This window comes from Trematomus bernacchii, unplaced genomic scaffold, assembly GCF_902827165.1.
Source record: "Trematomus bernacchii unplaced genomic scaffold, fTreBer1.1, whole genome shotgun sequence".
Lineage (NCBI taxonomy): Eukaryota > Metazoa > Chordata > Actinopteri > Perciformes > Nototheniidae > Trematomus > Trematomus bernacchii.
This window is the reverse complement of record NW_022987524.1, coordinates 490,001-496,888: the sequence shown is the minus strand read 5'-3', so window position 1 is coordinate 496,888 and position 6,888 is coordinate 490,001.

Below are 6,888 nucleotides of genomic sequence, written 5' to 3'. Positions count from 1 at the left end.
CTAAAGCAATATAAAAATAACCTTTAGCTCCAAAAAAAAGAAATAAGATGTGGAATGTATTTTATGTTATATCAGCACAAACAGTAGAACTAATTCATTTAGCCTGTAAAGTTTACAGATTTTACAGAAACTAAAAGCCTGTCCTAAAGTTGCCTTTATAGAACGCACGCACACTAAGGTAATCGTTGTGATCAAGTGAAGACTTCAGAACAGTTGCTGAAGGCTCAGTGAACCATTTTAGAAATGGAGTTGACAAATAGCACACTTAGCTAGCAGGCAGGCAGACATCAGGATTAGCATGTTTGTGCAAAATCATGATACACACATGCTTAACCATACAGTCAGTCTGTGTGTGTGTGTGTGTGTGTGTGTGTGTGTGTGTGTGTGTGTGTGTGTGTGTGTGTGTGTGTGTGTGTGTGTGTGTGTGTGTGTGTGTGTGTGTGTGTGTGTGTGTGTGTGTGTGCGTGCGTGCGTGCGTGGCAAGAACATAAAGATGTGCCTGGAGGGTGGAGGAGAAAGCGTGTCTTAAGTTGAACGAATGGATCAAGGCAGCTCCAGCCTCCAGCGCTGCAGCAGTGTTCTGCTTCATCCCATAATATACTCCTTATTGCCTTTTCTCTGCTCTCTCTTTCTCACCCAAATGACAACGCATATTTTCTCACGATACAGGGTGTGGCCATGCAGATCCAGCGGCACACTGCCATCTCGGTCCAGAGAATGAGTGGTTGCAGTGTTTCATGTTATTTTCATCTCTTTATCCGTGACACTCATGGAGGTATAAAGAGACAGACAGGCCCAGAACATGTGAAGCCAAAATCCCCAAATCTGGGCCATTAGTGCACATTAGTGCAGTCGATTGAATGCAGGGGGACAATAACATTCAGGTTTGAATGCATTTTACAACTTTAAGGATCTTATGTTTTAAAAAAGGGATATTTAATTCTTGATATTTAATTTAGCTCAGAAAAAGATAGAGAAGTCTCTTTTCTAATGGAAGTCAATAGAGTGGTGCAGTGACGAGTCCTAAAACCCGGATGTGAGTTAGCATTTCACCACTTCCTGTTCCCTCGTCTCAGAGCCAATGGGATTTCTCCATAGGATTTTGGAAAATAGCTGGAAATAAGGTCTGTGGTTGAGACACATTGAAGAGACAGATCACGTTTTGTTCTACGACATGAAATACATCAGCAGTGACCCCACTGGTGATTTTTGAAGTGTTTCTGTGTCTGAAAAACGATGGTCGTTAACAAGTGGCTGAATAGGACTACAGAAGTTGTGGAGGACGTTGTACGTCTTTACGACGAACACGTTAACGCTAAGTTTGTTTGCCCTGTTCTGCTTGAAAGCAAGTACCTGCCTCCTGCAAACTGTTAAAACAAATTATAAAAGTAGAGTAGACATGTGGAGATTATCCGGCTGAACAAAACGTGCATTTATCAAACAGGTTCGTTTTCCACAGACCTTATTTCCAGCTATTTTCCAAAATCCAATGGAGAAATGCCATTGCTTTTTTGTCGAGGGAACCCATGCGCACCTTATTTCCGGCTAAATACGTCATCCCTGCACCACTCTATAGGAAAAAGGTATTTTTGGGCCCAATGACATCATGTGACTTACATGGGAGTTGTAGTACCTCGGTTCGGCCACTACGGAAATATGCTCCAATACTCAGCTCTCTTCCTGGTGGCTTGGTAACAGAAAGTAAAGTAAATTCCCATAGACCCCCATGTTAAAATGCCCAATATAACTGCAGGCCTTGGAAGCGAGTTTTTAATAGACTATAATGTATTTATGAAAAGCACAATTTCAGTGTTATTTTGGTGCAGTTCCGCTGTGATTATAATTAAAACAGGACAATAAAGTACCATTGGAAACTGCCTCACCTATATTTTTGAAGCTTATGCTTTTTGGTTAATAATAGGCTCTCTGGTGTCTGAACTATTTATGCTCTCAACAATAAGGACGTTGAAAAAGACAGACCAGTGTTATGTGTATCAAAACACTGAGAATGACAATTTTCTAGAGCAGTGGTTCTCAACTAGTCAGGCCTCGGGACCCACTTTTTCCTTCGTCAATAGATCGCGACCCGACATTTTGAACCACTCACATCTATTCAACAAAAAATCGTGCAGTAATATATACGCTTTTCAGCATACATTATTAATTAAAGTGAAGTAAGTGCATATATCCCATATATCCCTTCACAGAACTAAAGAATGCTTTTAAATAAGGTTTAATGAGATGATGGAATCATAGCTGAACTGTATAACATAGAAAGGCACACATGTTCAAAACCCAACCCCAGCAGGGGGTCTGGGGGGATTCTCCCTCAGGAGATTTTTAGAAATACTAACATATAAACTACCCATTCTGGTACACTCTGAGAAGAAAATAAATAGATGTATTACTACCCGACATATTAATAATATTTTATGCCATTGTTTGTTTTTCACTTTGTTCTGACAGCTGAACTTGCTGCTCCACACAGAGAGAAGAGCAAAGAGCAGATAGTCGGGGGTCATATTTCATTATGTGTTCATTTGTATCTGAAGTTGTACCCATGGATGTATAAAGAATAGTTCTACCGTAGTTATTCTCCGTGGGGACTTCCGGCAACAATCTTGATTCTGATTGGCCAGAAGACTCGAAAAAACCTCAGCAAAGATGTTTTATTGAGAAGATGATCACTACGTGACAAAAGTTTTCAAAACCGTTTATGGTCTCCGGTACTTCCAGTCCAACGCCTACTGCATGCACAGCGTTAGAAAATTGGGCCTTCAAAATAAAAGTTTGACTTTCCCCGGCCCCCAAAAAAAAAAAAGGGAATTCTTTTTTCTTCACTCACACATCTGTGACCCACTCGAAACGGGTCCGCGACCCACTTTTGGGTCGCGACCCACCAGTTGAGAACCACTGCTCTAGAGGAACTAACCCATCACAAAGATGTTGGATGTTTAAGAACAGGATCCTGCGAACATGAATTGTGGTTGGAATTTCCCAATGTAATGTTTGGAGTGTCAGTAAATCAATTCTACACATAAAGGTCAGTTTGCTCCTCATGCTGAGTCCCACTCAGCAAACAGCTGTTTTATCAAGACGGAGAAAATATGACTGAGGAGTGGACACTACACATTTGTATCAGAAAGCCGGTGAGACAGACTGGAGATGGGGTTGGGTTTGAAATATGTCGGCATTTACCAGATTACATTACATTACATTACATTTAGCTGACGCTTTTTTCCAAAGCGACTTACAATAAGTGCATTCGACCAAGAAGATACAAACTTGAAGAAAACAGAATCATATAAGTACATCAGGTTTCATAGAGCCAAAACATTTCAAGTGCTACTCAACTAGCTGTAGATAAGCCAGTCCTTTGTTAGTATATAAGTGCTTTGTTAGAAATGCTATCGCTCGAAGTGGAGTCGAAAGAGATTAGTTTTCAGTCTGCTCTGGAAGATGTGTAAGCTTTCTGCTGTCCTGATGTCAATGGGGAGCTCATTCCACCATTTTGGAGCCAGGATATCAAACCCACGTGTTTTTGCTGATGGGAACTTGGGTCCCCCTCGCAGTGCGGGTTGATGCAGAGCGGAGTGCACGTGCTGGGGTGTACAGTTTAACCATGTCCTGGATGTAGGAGGGGCCAGATCTATTCACAGCATGGTACGCAAGTACCAGTGTCTTGAAGTGGATTCTAGCAGTTACTGGAAGCCAGTGAAGGGAGCGGAGGAGTGGCGTGGTGTGGGAACATTTAGGAAGGTTGAAGACCAGACGAGCCGCTGCATTCTGGATGAGCTGCAGAGGTCGGATGGCACATGCAGGTAGACCAGCCAGGAGGGAGTTGCAGTAATCTAGGCGTGAGATGACGAGAGCCTGGGCCAGAACCTGCGTTGCTTTCTGGGTCAGATGGGGACGTATCCTCCTGATGTTGTAAAGCAGGGCTATTCAATTAGTTTGGAATGGGGGCCGGTTGATGAAAATGATCCAAAGCAAGGGGCCGGGAAAAAGATGGCTTGAAATATGAGCAATCATATTTAAGAGCTTCAGATACAGTAAATACTACAACAGCATAGTGGAGTGCATATATTGTGTTTAATTCAATCAAACAACATAGCCCCAAGGCCTTTATAGCAGAGATGGAGTACTCGAGTCCTGGACTCGGACTCGAGTCGGACTCGAGTGCCGATTTTCGGGACTCGTGACTCGACTCGGACTCGCGCACTGATTGACGCGACTCGGACTTGGACTCGTGAATTCTCGCACACGATGACTTGGACTCGGACTCGGACTCGTGAATTATCGCGTACGCTGACTTGGACTCGGACTCGGACTCGTGCAGTTTTCCCCCCACGATGACTCGGACTCGACTTGTACATTGACGCTCCGACTTGGACTCGGACTCGGACTCGAGCAAGTTTTCTATGGAGTCTGATGTCCTCTATCCTGGCGTGTGCACCGGCTGCGAGGCGAGTTCACGTACTGGGCCCCGCTATTCCAGTCTAAAGATGTCTAGAGACACACCCTGCATCGTGCTGTATGCTTTCACACATTCTGCTTCGACATTGGAAAAGAGCAGCGCAAAATGCTCTATGTGGAAACAATATTGAAGAGAAGGCTCCGTAACACATTACTCTAAACATCGAGTTCAGACATATAGGCTGTCTTGAACACTATCATCAGAGTAACGTGATCTAATCAATAAATAAAGATTCAGCCGATAACACGAAAGCACACGGCTACTTAACATGCAGAATGACGTCATTTTGCATGCTAAGTAGCCATGTGCTTTCTGGGGCTAAATCTTTATCAGTAAACCGATTTAACCGGTAAAAGTTCCTTCAAAATAAGAGTCCCGATCTTATTACTATCAAAATAAAAGTGCAAAACGAAAACTTTACCATAGGAAAATATTGGCATACAAATATAATCACTTCTCTAAAAGGTAACTCATTTTAAACATAGTTTATTTATATATAATAATAATAATAATATTAATATTAGTAATAAGCTTTATATTTGTATAGCACCTATTACAAGAATTGTAGCCAATAGACAGATTAGTATAACATGACAGGATAAAAGTAATGTGGAGGAGCAGCTACATTTCAACACATATATCCATGAAGATTAATACATGAAGACTTGTGACTCGGACTTGACTTGGACTCTTCTTAGGTGACTCGGACTTGGACTCGGACTCGAACACAGGTAATGATGACTCGGACTCGGACTCGACTCGGACACTCCTTGGGTGACTCGGACTTGGACTCGGACTCGAACACAGGTAATGATGACTCGGACTCGACTCGGACACTCCTTGGGTGACTCGGACTTGGACTCGGACTCGACTACGACTCTCCCTTGGTGACTCGGACTTGGACTCGGACTCGAAGAGTGGTGACTCGAGAGTGACTTGGACTCGTGAATTGGTGACTTGACTACAACACTGCTTTATAGATCTAAATGGCAAGTTCAGAACTCAGTAGGCCTACATGTTTCATTTGATTTCATTTAGGTGAAATGATCTAATCATTCACGCAGAGATGCAATCAATGACAGGAGTTGTCACTACAGTATAGTAGGTGGGTTCGAAACCCGAGCCCGTCGAAGTTTTCAGGCATTGTCTACCCCTCTATCTCTCAATGTAACACCCTCTCTGGAATAAAGGCACTATGGCACAAAAAAAAATAAAAAAAATCTTAAAAAAAAAAAATTGATGACTTTTTAACATTATACTCAAAGGGCCAGTAAATATCACCCCGGGGCCGGATTTGGCCCGCGGGCCGCCAATTGAATAGCCCTGTTGTAAAGCATGTATCTGCAGCAGCGGGTTGTAGCAGCGATGTTTGCAGTGAAGGACAGGTTGTTATCTAGGGTCACACCCAGATTCCTTGCAGTCTGAGTCGGGGATTAGCCGGTTGTCATGAAAGAATTGCATCATGGGAAGTGTAGTATCACCCAAACTAGGGAATGAAGTGTTCTTTTTCTGTATCCTCCTTATGTGTTTTATCCATTTGTTCCCTTAACAACGTTAGGAGGTGAATACTAAATCACTGGGGGCTCTGTATGAGTTATTTGAGGGTTTTTGTGTATGAAAATGGGCTGCAAATCCCTCTGTTGGGCTGAGCAAAGTGACTAGAACGCAACGACACATTTATAAAAAACACTTATATAAAGTCAGGCAACACTAACCAGGCTTAGTGTGATTCTGTTTATTATACCTTACTTTAATGACCATCCGTTCACTGTTATTGACCATTGTGAAGAGGCAGACGTTTTCCTTTTGTTTTGTATTATTGCAGCTATCGGATGGAATCAATACATGGGCTACATGTGGCTATCACAAGTAAAATCATAACGAAAACTACGCTGGTAAAATATGCGTGTAGAAAACGGCTTATGCCACAATATGATAGCAACAAGTAGTCAAGATAGTCTGATTAGCTTCGGTTGCTATGCTAACATCACCTGTAGAATGCCAGAGACACTTTCATAACAGCGTTGTGATGCCAAACAGCTTTCAGACTAAAACACATTCACTTATGGGGATGGGGGATATTTATCAGCTGCTTGTGTGACAGTCAGACAATGAAAACTTTACAGCGGCCGCTGCCGCGAGTTAACGGAAGAATAACCTCCGGTAGACGAGCAGCACTGCAGCAGGCAGTAATGCAGCTGAACCACATTAATAAACAATGCACCACGGCACTCTGGAGAAAATGATAAGGTTGGAGAAGTAGTTCTTTAATTGAATATGGCTTCGTATGATTAATAACTACCCGACGCAGTTCTCTATTGATGTTGTTGTGAGCGGTGTTGCGGAGAAAATCAGCGACGTAAAACGCTGTGTGGGTCATAAGAAGGCACGTAAACGGTTACGTCATGACG